This window comes from Petaurus breviceps, unplaced genomic scaffold, assembly GCF_028583685.1.
Source record: "Petaurus breviceps papuanus isolate PSGF00001 unplaced genomic scaffold, PetGlider_PUasm1.0 214, whole genome shotgun sequence".
In the NCBI taxonomy this organism is placed as follows: domain Eukaryota; kingdom Metazoa; phylum Chordata; class Mammalia; order Diprotodontia; family Petauridae; genus Petaurus; species Petaurus breviceps.
Window position 1 is genome coordinate 15452353 of NW_027185863.1, and position 17338 is coordinate 15469690.

General features: G+C 35.2%; 1 protein-coding gene across 1 annotated transcript in view; it reads left to right on the plus strand.

Annotated features, from left to right (window-relative positions):
- Window positions 1-17338, plus strand: part of COL4A1 (collagen type IV alpha 1 chain) — a 213720-nt gene that overhangs the window by 95956 nt on the left and 100426 nt on the right. The gene's annotated exons all lie outside the window — the stretch shown is intronic.

The window sequence follows — 17338 nt, forward strand, 5'->3', positions numbered from 1 at the left end:
GTCTATATATCATAACCCTATCCTTGTCTATTGGGAACAATAAGATAATGTGGTCACTTTATCTTAAGATTCTAATTACTTTAATTTCACCAAATGTTCTTTCCTTGGTTGTCACATTTAAGGTCAGAGAATTATTTCTTGTTAGACACTGTTGTGTCTGTCTTCAATTATTGAGCAATAATTAAATAAAAACAAAACAAAACTAAATGCCTACTCTGAGCTAGGTGCCAAAGGGACAAAGACAAAAAGAAATTGTCTCTATCTTCACAGAGCTTGCATTAGTGATTAAATGAATCTGAGAATTTTAATAAAAGGAGAAAAAATAAGTTTGGGATCTCAGAATTGCTGTGTGATAGCAGATATTTCTGACCTTAATGAGATTAAGGAAGAACCTCTTCACATGGGTAGTTATGACTTAACAAAAAATCATAGTGACATGAAGAAAAGGAAAAGAATGATCTGGGCTTGGAAAGACTTAATCTCACAGTGGGTCATGGGAAAAAATAGTCTGGTGCAGAAGATAAGAAAGAGGAAAAGTTCACTGAATCCTGGCATCCATTCTTGCATACTTTAGAAATTCCCTAGGAATACGTGTCAAATTGTTCCTGGGGTTGAACTTAGTTATCTAAAGCAGCCAGTGACGTAATTTATGTCATGGGTAGTGTGAATGGGATAAGATGACACAGCATTTTCATTCTTCTTCTGATATCCAAGGCTTTCTTGGTAAAATCTTGTGCTTATGTCATCTAAAAATGTCGTGATTAAATGCAAAATCTGATGTTAATACATGTATGTTTAAATAATACTCAGGTGAATACAATTTATAAATTAAATTTATAAAATACAAATATACACATATAAAACAATTTATTAATAAATAAAATAGAATTTATAAACCCTTGCATTTCATAGTGCTGTAAATAATTTTCAAAGGGTTTGCATCTAAATTATCCTATCGATGCTTATATGTCTGTTAGGTAGAATAATTCTTATTATCCCCATTTTGGCAGGTGAAGAAATTCAGGAGAGATTTAAATATATTTAAACTTATATCATTAGTAACTGATGGAGTGAGACTAGAACCTATGCTTTTTTACAGGATCATACTACTTCAATATGATTTTTGATAATAATTAATACATACAGGTTAGTGTAGGGCAGCAGTAGAGAGAGTGCTGAGCCTGAAGTCAGGAAGACTCATCTTCCTGAGTTCAAATTTGGCCTCAGACAATTACAAGCTGTGTGACCTTGGGCAAGTCACTTAACTCTTTTTGCCTCAGTTTCTTCATCTGTGAAAGGAGCTAGAGAAGGAAATGGCAGTATCTTTGCCACAGAATCCCAAATGAGATCACAAAGAGTTGAACATGATAGAAAACAACAATAAAATAGGTTAATATTCCCAGAGAAATTGAACTGACCTTGATTTCAGGTTCCATGCTTATTTTCAATCAGTTCAGTCAATATTTATGAATCCCCTTTGTATTCTGAACATTGACGTGGGAAGTGTTAAATACAAAATGTAGATGAAATTACTTTGTTTAGAATTTGTCTTGTGGGTAGGGGTGTTATTTATGATGAAGATATTAAATGTTTTAAAATCTCTGGCTGGGCAGCAGCAGCAGCAGCATGATACATAGTGGAAAGCAGACTATTTACTATTTATGTGACCGATCTTTGCGTAAATTACTTAACCTCTCTGGGCCTTGTTTCTTCATTTTCAAAATAAAGGACCAGATGACCTGCAAGATCCTGTATAGCTCTTAATAATTAATTCCTAATCATTAATCTTAATTAATCTTAATCATTAATTCTTAATCTTAATCATTAATCATTAATTCAGCACAATGCCTCTCACACAGTATGCACATAATAAATGTTTATTGACCAACTGCAAATGAAGAAACTGAGACAGTGTTATTAAGTGACTTGCCCAGGGTCACACAACCAGTAAGTGTCTGAGGTCAGATTTGAACTCAGAAAAATGCATCTTCCTGACTGCAGGCCCAGCACACTATCCACTGTGCCACGTTGTGGCCCAATTTATAACCACAAGATCCCTTAAAAATATAGACTCTGGGACTGTTCATTTCTTTGAGAACTTTGACTTTGAGATTTCTTTTTCAAAATCCTTTTTTTGGTACATATTATTACAGCATGAAATTTTTCAATAACCAAGCGTTTATCTCCTTCCCACTTATGAAAAAAAAAATAAAAACAAAACCCATGTGAAGAATATGCTTAGTTAAGGAAAAAAAATTCCTGTATTTATATGTCCAAAAATGTATGTAGGCCTTATTCTACTTAGTCGATGCTCAAGTTCTCGGGAGTGGATGACATTCTTCATCAATCTTCCTTTGGAATTATGGATGATAACTGAATCTATCAGAGCACTTAAATCTTTTAAATTGTTCATATTTACATTTTTGTTATAGCATAAATTGTTCTCCTTGTTTCTGATCACTTGACACTGCATCCGTTCATACAAGTCTTCTCAGGTTTCTTCGAAGTCATCCCTTATGTTGTTTCTTTTTTTTTCTTTTTGGAGGGGGGAGGGCAGGGCAACTGGGGCCAAGTGACTTGCCCAAGATGAAACGGCTAGTAAGTGTTAAGTGTCCAAGGTTGGATTTGAACTCAGGCCCTCCTGACTCCAGAGCCAGTACTCTATTTACTGAGCCACTTAGCCACCTTATCCTTATGTCGTTTATTAATGCAAAGTGATATTCCACTATATCCACAATTTATTCCACTATACCCAATTATTTGGCACCCCTTTAATTTCTAGTTATTTGCTACTACAAAAAGAGCTGCTATATAAAAGTATTTTTGTAACCATAGGACCTTTTACCCTTTCACTGATCTCTTTGAGCTGTAGGCCTAGTTGAAGTTTCTCTAAGTCAAAGAGTACATACAAAGTTTAATAATATTTTGGGCTTAATTCCAAATTGTTTCCCAGAATGGCTGAACCAATTTCACCAACAGTGCATCAATGTGCTTGTTTTCCCGTATCCCCTCCAACATTTGTCATTTCCCCTTTTTGTTGCCTTTGCCAATCTGATAAGTTATGAGGTAGAATCATAGAGAATTAACAATTTAAATTTTTTAAATTATTGGTGATTTGGGTCATTTAAAAAATATTCCTATGGATAGCTTAGATTTCAGGGGTAACTTGAGAAGTACTTATTCATATCCTTTGACAGTCAATTGAGTATTAGCCCTTATTCTTAGAAATTTACATCAGTTCCTTTCATATCTTGGAAATGAGACGTTTTTCCAAGAAGCTTGCTGCAGTTTTTTTTCCAGGTTAATGATTTAACCTCTAATCTTAACTGCACTGGATTCATTAGTGCAAAACCTTAAAAATTTTATTTAATCAAAATGGTACATTTTATCTTCTGTGATTCTTTCTATTCCTTGTTTGATTTTAGCTTTTACATTTCCAGATTTACATGCATGTCTATTTAAAATTATAAAACTTAAGATTTGTCAAATATGTCACATTTGATCTATTTTTGAAGAAAAAATCAAATCAATTGAAAACAAACCCTTTAGCAAATTATAGAAAAATTCATTTTCCATCTTCATAGAGTTTCTTATCAGGGTTGAGTTGAATTTAATTCAATAAACATTTATTAAGTTCCTATTATGTGCCAGGTTCTGTGCTAAATACTGTAGACACAAATGAAAAAAACAATAGACTGCCTTCAAAGAATACATGGTATGACCTTGAATGGTCAATTATGATTATAACTATTAAGACACATTGTATGTAATTATTATATGCAATATTAATGAAAAAAAAATTAAGGCCATGACCTCACTTTGGGATTTCCTGACTTTTATGTGTTCTAAATTTTAAACAGGATATATGAACTTCCAGGAGTCCTTGACACATCTTCCATTTACTTTGACCCTTTAGATTGATGATGTCTTCAGCTGTGAAATTTATGAACTGTTATTTTTTGAGTTATTAATAAATCAATATCTTCCCCAATTCATTAACATGCCTATTTGTTTGACACTTGTTAGTTTTGAGCTTCCTGGTGCAAGGGGAAAATAGAAAATATCATTTTAATAGCAGCTGCATACATCATTATCAAAACTTCTTGTAAAATTCCTCCTAGTATGCGTACTGTGTAAGAGGAGGAATAATAATGTGACTGATTTTTAAAAAGAATAACAGAATTGCAAGTCCTAAAGGGTATTATCCCCTTTTAAAATAGTCACCTTGGGAAGCTACATATATTTTGGTGATTTCCTCCATAGCTCAGATTCTTCTTGATTTTCATATAAAACCCTATATTGTCTTTGAAGGCAATTACACCTCTTTCCCCCCAAAAAGTTCCAAAAATATTTTACATGAGACCACATGGTTTGAATAAGCATGCATACTTACTTTAATCCTTTGCTACTGTCCATTTTCAAGGTCACTACTTGGACGACAACACTAATATAAGTCTATAAGATTTCTGTTATGTTTAATAAATTGACTTTATTACTTTTATGATATCATATATATATACACATAAATGATGCATACATGTTGTGTATAAAATATGTATGTGTGAGAGAAGAGACAGAGATACTGAGAGACAGAAAAACAGAGACACAGAGAAACATTAAAAAGGAAGAGAAAGAAGGAAGGAAGGGAAAAAGAAAGAGAATGAAAGAGAAAGGGAGGGACTTAATGAGAGACTTAATGAAAAGAGCCCCTTTCTATGATGTAGATTCATCAAGACTACCCTTTGTAGATAAAGAACCCTCCCTCATATTTGTGGTCTTCCCTTTCTCAGTGGTTATATGACAACAAAACACAATTATTCTATAAGTTATTGTTGCTCTCCAGCCTTACGTTCCTAATCTTTTCCCCTTGAAAATGTCTTTCAAGGTCTCATTAGTGCTCCGTCTTTCTTCCTTGCTTATAGATCATAATGCAGATCCTGATAACTTATCATGATGGTGACCATTTTCCAGCTTTCCCAGTGGAGCTGTTTTCCATTTCCTTCATATTGGAGCCTTGGTTGCCATGGGTTGTCTCTATAATAGCAAGTTAAGACAATCCGTGGTCTCTGCTTTCTAGGCATCTGCCTTTCTTGCTTTTAGCCGTCTTACTGGCTGTTCTATTAGGCTGTAGTGGTATTTGGGGAAATAAGTGATGTTCTAAAACCCAATTTTGAACAGAATAATTAAAAAGTTAGCTTTTAACACAATGGTGATAATGAGAACTGCTATTTTGTATATCTATAGACCTCTATGTATTTTGGTGTTAACCTGGCCCCACCTTGGTTAGACCTTTCCTAAGAAGGATTAAATAAAAGGAACTCACTGATAGGTTTTCCCAGAGTCCTTTGGATCATAGGAGCATAGCTTTGAGTAGGAAGTAATCTTCCAAAGTTTCTTAATTTTTGTGTGTGTCATGGACCCTATTGGCATTCTAGGGAACCCTATAGACTCCTTAGAATAATGTTTTAAAATAATTAAATGTTAAGGAAATGCTAACTTTCAACATTTTCAAGAAAAAGAAAGACTGTGAGGCAGAGGTTAGGAGGGAGTGTATTCCAGGCATAGGAGACAGTAAGTGCACAGGCATGGAGATGATATGGAATGTGACAGGAGCAGAGAGAACAGTTTATATAGATCTCAGAATACAGGGAGGGGTAATTATGTTCAATGAGGCTGGAAACATAGGTTGGGATGAAATTAAAAGTTAAAAGTTAAAGAGAGAAGTTTATAGTTAATCTGAGAGGAAACACTGGAGTTGATGGAATGGGCAGTCATATGGTCTTTTCTGCTCTTAAGGAAAGTTATTTTGGCAGCAGCATGTAGGATGGACTGGAGTGGAAAGAGAAGAGGCAGAGGATTTGCTTCCAAAAGTTTGAATATAAGAAGAATTAAAATTACAATTCAGGTGAACAAAATCAGACCTTGGAAACATGAGGGATTTTAGTTCATCCTAAAGGAAATGTATTTGTCTGGCACTGAGCACTGTTTAGCAACATATTATATCTGTGGTTATTGTGGTAACAACAAGGAATTAACTTTTCTCCTGGAAAGGTAAAATATGATCTTAATGGAGAGCAGTGAAGTGGAATAGCTGATTGGATTATTTTACAGTTGAGTTTTATTTCTAGTAATGTGTTCAATAAAGAAACCCCTTATGCATTGTCTTTTGTTTTATTTGTAAAGGTAAATTACTTGAGGATTTGCTGTCAAATCCTGAAGTCTTGCTTATTTATTAGTTTAAAATTTTGTATGTATATAGGTATGCACATATACATACCCATTGCACTGGGTTTTTTTTTAAAGTATTTTAAAACGTCTTTCCAACCCTTCAATCAGTAAGCATTTATTAAGACCCATTGTGTTCTAGGTAATGGTAAGAATGGGAGATAAAAAGACAAAAACAAAACCACAACCCTGTTCTCAAAAAGCTTACATTACAGACATTGGCACATTAATAATTAATAGATACCCAGAGAGAAGGTAAATGACAAAAAAACCCCAAACAAATGAAAAAAGTGGGGTGCTCATTCCAAACATTTCCTAAGTCATATGCTCAAGATTTAGGTTACTAGTTGTATGTACTATATTTTCTATTTTAATTTAAATTCTGACCACAGAGCAGGTTCTTTTAAATTTGCTTCATAGGATTTATCCAAGGCACTCCCAATAAACCCATCCTAATTTGCAAAACTTCTTTGAATGTTTTAAGGGGAGAAAAATATCATGGTTTAATAGTCCAGTGGTCAATTTAAGCTTAATCATTTAAAAGACATAGTCCCATACTTCCTCCTGGCGGTGAGTAATATATTGCAGCCTACCTACAGTTGACCTGTGAAAACACCACTTTAGGGAACACTAAAGTTCTTGTGACTCAATGTCAGATAATGATACAAGAGAATGCAATCATTCAACACTAAATAGTTTAAACAACATCTCAACATACATCTACTCATTTGATCATTATACTGATCCACTTAATAGGCGAATCAGGTATTATCCCTATTTATAAGAAGGAAACAGAAGCTCGGTTAAGATTGTGACTTGTCTAGGCTCACAAATTTTTTTGTTTATTGACCTTGCACTAGAGTATTGGTCTTTTACATTCTAGTTTAGTGTTCTTTTCCAAGAATAGTAAATGGACATCCCAGACAAAGGATATTACTCTAGAATTAAAAAAGGACCTTTACAATAACATAACTTAACTTCTGGGGTAAAACCCTTTTTTGTGACATGAATCCCTTTGCCAATCTGGTAACCCAATACACCTCTTCTCAAAGTAATGTTTTTAAATGCTAAAAACAAAATACTTTGGATTATAAAGGAAATACAACATATTGAAATTTAGTTATCAGTATTTGTTTTTTTCAAGTTCACAGACTCCAGCTTAAGAACCCATGGTTTATTATATGCTGTTTTGGTTCATGGGCAGCTGGGTGGCATAGTGGATAGAGCACTGGGCTTGGAATCAGGAAAAGACTCATATTTGTGGGTTCAAATCCAGTCTTCAGACCCTTACTAGCTATGTGACCCTGAGTAAGTCTCTTAATCCTGTTTGCCTCAGTTCCTCATCTGTAAAATGAGTTGGAGAAGGAATTGCAAATCACTCTAGTCTTCTTGCCAAGAAAACCCCAAAATAGGATTACAAAGAATTGGATATGACTGAAACAACTGAAAACAAGTCTATGTCTACCTGCTTCCTTAGCACCCATCCCCACACCTGGGAGAGAAACTTGCTATACATTAAGAGAATGATCTAAATACTTTGCCTATCATGGGAGATAGGAGATTAAGCAGGAAGGATATGGGCCAGAGCTTGGATAGGAATGAGGTTGTAGGGTGGGAGTAAGGGTGCAGTACAAGTCCACTCGGCTTTTTATAGGGAAGAGAATGAATTAGCTTGAGTTTCATGTAGTATAAACTATTTGAACCCAGCAGTTCAAAGGTGAACGCGTTAATAATCTGTGAGTGCAGAGCACAAAAGTACAAAGTATTTCCCACAGTAAAAAGCAAAGTTAGCTCTTCAGTTGGAGATTGATACTAAAACAAAAATAAGCTATAGATTAAAGATTAACAGCCCATGCAATACTTATACATAGGCTCTCCATAAAGAAATTCATGCTTGTCTAAAAAGTATCATCATAATATTTTCCATGTTATTTAACTGGGGTGGGGTGGTGTTGGACGGGTAGCCTCTGAGTACTTCAGGGGATGGATTCTAAATATTTATCCACCAAAATCTTTGAAGCAGACTTTGCTACTTGATAAAATGTGAATCCAATGAAGAATTATTATAGGCTAGAGTTGGCCTCCTTTAAAAGAAAATAGGAAGAAACACAGAACAGAACCTTTCTATCTAAAAGTCCTTTATTACCTTATGTGTTTTCAGTTCACAGGCTCACTAACAGCACTAGGTTCTGATTAGGGAAATCCAGACCTTTGACAGAAGGCAAAGACCCTTGAAACACTGAAGACTTTTTTGCTGCCAACAATTTGTTAGCATTAATGTTTATCATTTATAGAAAGTGTTTATTGAATTGGTTGAATTTGATACTTTGTTTGCTTTTAGACCATTTGGTGGGGAGCAGCATTTGCAGATTGTTTATATTAAAGCAGAATATAATGTTCCTTTCAATTATACTTGTGTTGAATGGACCAGTCCATGCTTTCTTTACTTGGGGAAATACTTTGAACAAATCTCTTTCTATTAATTTCTCCCTAATCAGTACAATGTTAAGTTGACTTCTAAGGGGTTGGAAGACACTTGCTTTCTTTTCTCAAAGATATGAATCAGTCAACAAAGTATTTTATTTTCTCCCCCTGGGTACCTTATATATATATCACTGTACTGGGTGCTAATCTAGTTGTAATACCCAATTTTAGTAGCCGTTATCATTTCTATATCATATCATTTGAAGCTGGTCATATAGTTTAGTAGATAGACAGCTAGCCTCGGAGACAGAAAGGCCTGGGTTCAAGTTTTATTTCTGGCATACTGGCCAGCCAAACCATTTAACCTCTCAGTACATTGGTCAGATCTCTAAAACTTTGAGTTACAGATAAGTTGTCTATTTGTGTCAGAGGAGAGAGTTTCTACACTGGACATTCACTGTGCTAGTGAAATAATAGCTTTGGATTAAAAGGAAAAAACCCCGAAACTTCAAGCCCCCTAAACAAAACATTTGAGTCTAGAAATGTGCCTAGATTAATTTTGGCCTAAGATAATGTGATATTTGAAGCATGTACATGTATAGAAATTTTTGTGCTGTGAAGTTACTCTTCCTACAGACATTTCAAGGCTGGGGACATATCAGTGTGGAGGTGACCAGTCAGTGGGAATGACTTCTTGTCAAGGTCTCTTCAATGATCTGGGGACCAATTGTTAGGTACTTTCATAAATCCTGAAGCAGAAAGGATCTTATCAAAAGATTAGATCAGTCCTGGGTTTGCCAGAAATAGGCCTTTATTTTCTACATCCTGGTCCCATTTGTGAATCTGTAAGAAACAAGGGGATTCTGGACCTAAACAATGTTGGGATACTCAGCCCCTTTAGGTCCCAGGTTTATCAGCTATAATATTCGGGGTTTGGACTCAAAAAGTCAACAAGGCAAGATCTTTTTTAATTCTAGAATTCTATAATTTGAGACAGTCATCACTGCTCCTGTACCGTAAATACAGAACTTTCTTTGAATAACAAGAGGACACAGGAGAGGTCAGGATTAGGGTAAAGAAAGTGAAAGAGGGTGCCTCTAGTGTCCGAGTCAATTCTAGTGTCCCCTGTATCTGGGAATGAACTGAGTTCAGTGGTCATCCATTGACTACAGCAGTTAGAAAAATGCATGATCTTCTCAACCTTGGAATTTATAAAGATTTCGAAGCTTCTCAATATTAGGCAATATTTCTTTAACTAAGCTCTTTTCAGGTTTCGTTGTGAGGCAAATTTCCTAGACATCATAGCTTGGGCATACTTGGATTTTTGTGTCAGTAAGAAAGTAAGCCCTCCCCAATTTTCGCCTCCTTGGTTAAATATTAGTCACTAGAGAAATTATAAGAGACAAAATGAGTGAATGAAGACCTGTGACAGTGCTTTCTGAGTTTATATCCATCTTCCATTCTCTTCTTTACCTTAAAAATTATGAATACTAGGAAAAAGGACAATAGTGATATTGTGTAACACAATCTGATAAAGAAAACCATTGTTTGCCACTAAACTTAATTTACTAAACATCTGCCATAAAAAATTCATTTAGTTGTCTACATTCTCTGGGCAAGAATACAAATTCAAATGTTTAAAAAGGAGATGGGGGCAAAAGAAAGTTAGCACTTAATGTCCTTAAAAAAATAGGAAAAATTGGAGTTGGAATGTTCTGTCACATTCCATAAGAATAGTTAGTTATATTTCTACTTTCCTCTTGGGTAATACCATTATTTCTGTTGTAATGTCAAACAAAATGGCATGAAGACAACTCCCAGTGAGTCCCAGTCACAAAACTTTTCCATGAACTTGTGACATTAATCAGAGTCTTCCTACAGTTTTCCCAGCAACATCAGCAGTCAGGAAATGGCCTTGCAGATGGTTGGCCGTCATTGGACTCATGGAATTAGACTTGTGAAATTTTTGGCTGAGTGTTTCAGTCACCCCATTGACTATGTCTCTTCATTTTAACTACTTCCCTCATGGCTGGATAACTCTTCTGCTCTGGTTCCAAATATTAGTACTTCTAATTCTGAAATGATTTGATTTACTTCTTAGATATTTTTTTCTTAGATCTCAGATTTTTAAAAGTAATAATTCAGATCTCCTGTTCTTTTTAAATAAATAAAATCCTAAAAATATATAGAAAACAATTCCTGGGACCCAGAGGTAATGTGAACTACAGAACTAAATAATCTTGGAGGTACAAGGAACCTCAGAGGTCATTTATATGTTGTAAACCCCTTAATTTACTATGTATGAAGTAGGATACATATGTCCATATCTCTGTGTGTGACTTTAGCAATGAAGATTTTTATTGGGGGTGTCAACTTTGAAGAGTTATTGACGATTTTATTAAAGTTTGAAAAAAATTGAATTTCATTATGGACATCAATTGATAGTACTGAATACTTAAAAATCAATCAGATATATATACGCGTTGGCTTCCCCTAAGCTAAATATAATGTCACATAAGTGACTTTAATTTAAATTAAATGATATAAACATTCATAACATGGCCAAACACTTTTTAATGTGTGTTTAAGACCAGAACTTGAATATAATGTTATCTCCCAGATTAAGATGATTTTTCAGTGTTGTTTAAGAGGAACACAGATGTTTTCATCTATAAGCACTAGTTATAGAAACATATAAAGAAACAGGTTACACTGTAAGTAAGCTGGAGTCAGCATGGTATACTGGCAAGAACTCTGTTTTTAAATTCAGAGGATTTTGGCTAGGATCCTAGATCTTCTCTTTACCAGTTGTGCGATGGTGGGCAAGCCACCTAACCTGCAAGAGTCTTCATTCTTCTTTTTTATGAAATGGGGATTGCTTAATGGATTGATGTGAGGAAGGTACGTTATAAATTGTAGAGTTTTATGCCAATTAGAGATATTCTTTTTATATTGTGGAGAGGGGTAAAAAGAGGATACTCCAACATAATCCATTACCGTGTTGTCTACATTTTGGTTTTCTTTGAGGAGCTATAATAATTTTCCCTACAGAAGAAAATAATGTTGTTTTAAAAAATCATGATCACCTTCTGACGTTAGATGCAATGATAAGTTGTCTGGACTAATTACAACATTTTTGATGATTCTTTTCTTCTGAATATATTTTGTATGATTGTTAAGATGTTTTAGAAGGGGGCAGTTTACTATATTAGCCAGGCCATTAGAAGATATTTCAAATTAATTCTGTTCATGCCACTAAAGGGATTTTATTTCATTTTGAATCAGTGATGTAGAAGAAAAAGGCACAGTATTCTCTTACTGATCTCTTGGCTTATGAAGTTACTTATTTCTCATGTCTCCATCATCTTCTTAATATGTGCCTTGCTGCCTAGACAAGATGCCATGTCAGAGAACTTAGTCTTTTCTACCCTGGAAACTCCTATCTTGAAGTTTTCTTGCTGCCCTTATCCATGGAGGCCTCAGATACCTACTAATCTAAGCTTGGCTTTAGACATGCTTCACTTCATTCCTTGGCTGTCTTCTTGCCAGTTACCATGCTGCTGAACTCATAGCATTCACCCCCTCCCCAAAACCCTTTCCACTTCTAGAGCCATAATCAAATGAACTCTTGTCATTGCTTCAATAAAGGGTATTCCAATCTATTCCCTGTGATTCCTTCTGCTGTTCCTGTAACTTTGCAAAAGAAAATGTTCCTACCTCGACATCATTCCTTTCTAGATATTTGCTCCTTTAATTGAATGTAAACTCCTTGAGAGCAGGGACCGTCTTCACTTTATATTATATCCTAAGGCTTAGCTTACTTTAATTGTTGTATAATAAGTGCTTAATAAATGTGTTTTCATTCATTCATTTCGAGGGAAAGAAAAATAATTGTACTTTTTTTTTAGATTGCACTTTCCACTTCACCTGAATTCACATTTGGAAATAAATTCTTGCTTCTGGCTACATATTGAGCAAAACTTTGCAGTCATCCCAAGCATGAAACTCTATTTCATGCCTAATTTAGAAAAGCTAGTTTCACTGCTGAGGTCATTCTCTATAGCCTCATTCTTTAATGTTTCCCCTATAGATGATGCATTTTTATCCCCTCCCTAATTCTACCCCCCAACCCACATTCTGCATTTCTTCATATGAAATATTGCCAAGTTACTTCTGTTCTAAAAGCACACGAACTTCCCATTCGAAATATTAGACACCTGGCAATGCATTGCACAGAATGTTCTGAGCATTCTGTGTAACATTTGAAAAGTTCTTTTTTTTCCTTTTCCACTTTTCATTGCATCACTGAAAAGCAATGTTCAGAGTTTACATTTCAATCACACATGAAGTACGTGGTCAACATGTTCTTTTGGGGCCTACTTTTCCATTTTAAATATGCTGAAAGGAGTTTTTCTCCCATTGATGTTAAATTATGGACAGTTGAAGCTGAAATGCAGCAGAAGCTAATTCATTTATTTTATTCTTGCCTTTTTATAGCTGTACATTGTGAACTTGCAGGGACTCCCATGTATATAATCTTTGCACATTATGTTCAGTCCTTTGTTCTTTGTACATCATCACTTAAGACTAACAAAAGTCTTAGGGGGGAAATAATTGGTACAGTGTAATTACATACAGTGTTTGCCAGTTTATTGTATAGTTATGTGAATACTTATCCTGTCTTTACTCCTAACTGTGCTTCCCATGATAAATTTGGACAGGGAACTAGATATTAGATTATTCATGTGGGCTTTTGTCTGAACAAATGACTTGGGAAATAAGGAAAAAAATATGTTGGGAAGGGTACAAAGTTATGTAGTCTGGGTAGTCACTTCCTTTTAGCTCCTTAATTTCAAAGCTCTCGGGACATACAAATTTCTTAAGTTTTCTAATGACATTTGGGAAAGAATGTGTTCTTGTGGTTAATTGAGGGACTGGGAATTCAGATTCCTAGACCCAATTCCCAAGAATACCTCCAGGTCATGAAAGGATATGTGGCAGGTCAATGTAACTTCTGAGTCTTAATTTCCGTGTCTGTAAAATGGACATAAAAGGAATGCTACCTCAGGCTGATTTAATATTGGTATGATGTTTAATCTTCCCTTGGGAACTGGTGTGGTTTAGTGACCTAGAAAAACACTGACTGGGGCATGATAAGACTTTTTTTTTTAATTCTTGGCATCAGTGCTGACTCAGTGAGAAACTTTTGCAAGTCATTGAATTTTGCTCATTGCTTCAGACATTCCTTATGTTTAAATGAAGAATGATAAGATTTGATCTGAATCCATGTCATAAGGCTATTTTTTGGTATCAAGTGCCAAGCATTTCCTCAAACATAAAATGTAACTTTACCTTAATGTGACATCTTTTATATAGTAATTGCAAATATTATATATAAAATAATTATGGCAGCTGAAAGTGCTTCATTCCTTCTTTTCTTCACTTGGTTAACACTTTATGAGGCCCCATTCATTGTGTGAACATTTCTTTTGGTTACATTTGGGTAGACTTTTCCAGTGCTTTAAAAACAGATTTCTATTTTTTTGTAGATGGCAGTTATTATTTCAATTTTAAATCTACCTCTGTGAGTTAGTTTTCTCCTATTTTCTCTTTGACGTGTGTGAGACACAAGTGATCAATAGAAGAATGTGTAAGAAAGCCATATATTCAAATATCCATTTCTGTTCTTAATTACATGCTAACTTATGATTTTCTTTTTGCATATATCACAAGGTCATGAGGATGAGGAGCTAATAATGCAAAATCCTGTTCTGAGTGTGGAAGCATCTCTTCTTAGTTGTAGAAGCCCTTAATGCTGCTGTTCCAAAAGTTAGGCCAAAGTGTGAGATTTAGTTTTCTTTAATTCATTTGCTGCTGAGTTGTATCCTCTAGAGTTTAGGGTAATTTCTTCCTCATTCATTCAAATGCTTTTCTAGAAATCTGATTCAAGATTTCAAACAAATGGGGAAAACAATTTGCAGTACTGTTGTGTTTTAGATGCAGTTTAGAGCCGCAGAGTCATTCAGCAAAGACGTTTAGGTTTTTACCAGTTGCTTCGTTATCAAGGTTGCTAAATTGTTTTGGAAATGGGCCTGATATTTTTAGTGCTTGCTAGATTATTATTCGAATTTTCATGATATGAATTTAAAAAAAACTTTGAAGTGACTGGGTAGTGTTCTGTTTTGAAACATTCTTCTCTGTCATTTTTATTAATTAATAATTAAATAATAGAAATTAGTTATAGAAATCAATAGAAATATATAATTAATTAATAGAAACTTGGGAAAAAACAACAATATGCCTGTCACTTAGTAGGTCTTAGAAAATCATAGATATAAATCATCAGATGGTAGGTTGGGAGATGGAAGAGACTTTTTGAGTCATCTAGGCCAACACCTTCATGTTACCATTGAGGAAACTGAGTCCCAGAGAAATAAAGACAATTGCCCAAAGTATTAAGTAATGGTATTTGGACCCAGGCCTCTGACTCCAGCATTCTTTTCTGTGCACTCTACTGCTTAGTTATCATTGTTCAGGCATGTCCAACTCTATCACCCCATCTGGGGTTTTCTTGGCAAAGATACTAGAGTGCTTCGCCATTTCCTTCTTCAGCTCATTTTACAATTGTGGAAACTGAGGCAAACAATATTAAGCAACTTGTCCAGGGTCACACAGCTAGTAAGTGTCTGAGGTCAGATTTGAACTCAGGAAGATGAGTCTTTCTGACTCCAGCCCCAGCACTCCATCCACTGAGCCTCTCAGGTGCCTCATGCTGCCTAGAAGGAATTTCAAAAATCATCAATAAATCAGCAAACATTTTTAATTCCCTTTCATGATGCTGGAGATACAGACAGCAAATGAATGGAAAAAAGAGAAAGTATTCCATTCCCAAGGAGTTTACTTATATTCAACCTAGGTCCCCTCCTTCCCTTTACAGATAACGAAAATATACCCCAGAGAAGTTAGATGATTTGTGTAAGGTTGTATAGAGAATAAATAGCAGAGCCAGGATATAAAACCAGATTCTCCACTTACTCCTTTTTTTTGTATAATTTTAGTACTGATGATTTATCTGACAAGTCTGGATTGCAATACTGTCTTAGTGCCCATGACCATCTTGAGAACTTCTTGGCATAAGCTCACAAATCTGAAGAAGACCTGATATTATCGGTTCCCTTCAAGAGTCTTGTCCAACCTTTTCATTTTATTGCTTTTTGGAGGGAAATTGGGGTTAGGTGACTTGCCCAACATCACATAGCTAGTTTTTGTGTTAAGTATCTGAGGCCAGATTTGAACTCAGGTCCTCCTGACTCCAGGGCCGGTGCTCTATTCATTGTGCCACCTAGCCGCCCCCAACCTCTTCATTTTATAACTGAGACTCAGAGAGTCTGAGGGACTTGTTCAGCCACATAGTGAATACTCCCAGGTCTTGAACCAGTGTTTTCAACCTCCAAATATAGAGTTTTTTTTTTCCTGTACCTTGCCGGGTTTCTACTGACCATCTAAAATGTTCTAGTCTTCCTAAAGCAACAGCTCACGTGTTCCATGCCCTTCAGTGATATGGACACCCGGATACTCCACAACCTTGCTTTTTTAGCCTTATCTCCCACTGCTTTCCAACATGATGATGCTCCGCACCTCATTTAGGCGAATCGTCTCTATACAGTGCCCTTCATGCCTGTTCTAGCCTCTGACTCTTTGTTTATACTGCGTCCCTCACCTGGAATGCCCGTCTTCCTCCTTTCCACATGTATTCCACATCCGCCATTTTAAGACCTAGTTTCAAGTCCAAAGCTGCCCACTGTGAGCTCTATCCCTTTTAGTATGTAGTGTTTATTGTCTCCACCCTTCATTCAGGGACTTAACCATATAACATTACATGTCATTTAAATGTTTTGTGCATGTCTCACTTCCTGAGCCATATTGTAAACTTCTTAGGGCAGGGCCATGTCTTGTATGATTGTGTATAACAGACATTTTCTAGTATATTGTAATACAATGGTAAGCACCACATAGAGACAAATTAATAAGATCTATTATACACAATTATTACTTTAGTAGTGACCGCAAGAAAAAAAATCTCAATTCCTAATCATGCTGTTGACTGAACACTAACTTCCTGTAGGCTCTGTGCCTGTCTATTTTACCAAATTACAACTAGAAGCAAAGAATTACATAGAGGGAGCCTTCACACAAAATCTCAGAACTAAATGATGGCAATGGTTTACTCTATGATAAAGTTAGTCACATTGTTAGTCAATTTAGGGGACAAGACATCCACCAAACCAGTTTTCTGACTAAATGATATTACAATTTAGTAAATATAGATAACATCCAGTATTATATATAATATTAAATGTGTAATATAATAGATGTAATATGTTTTCATTCATTCATTTGTTCATCAAAGATTTATTAAATATCAACTATGCACATTGAACTACATTAGATGCTGTGAAACACGATCCCTGTTTCATAAAAACATGATGGTATATATATATATAAAATTATGGTATAGTAAATTGTTTTTCTTCTTATTCATCTTTCATTCTCAAAGAGGACCGATGAAATCCAGAGGGTGATACCTTGATTTGCAAGTGAGCTGGACTTGGTATAGTAAACAGGAATAACTTCAAATCGGGAATTCTACCTTAACTTTCTGTATTTTCAAGGATATTGGATAGACAAG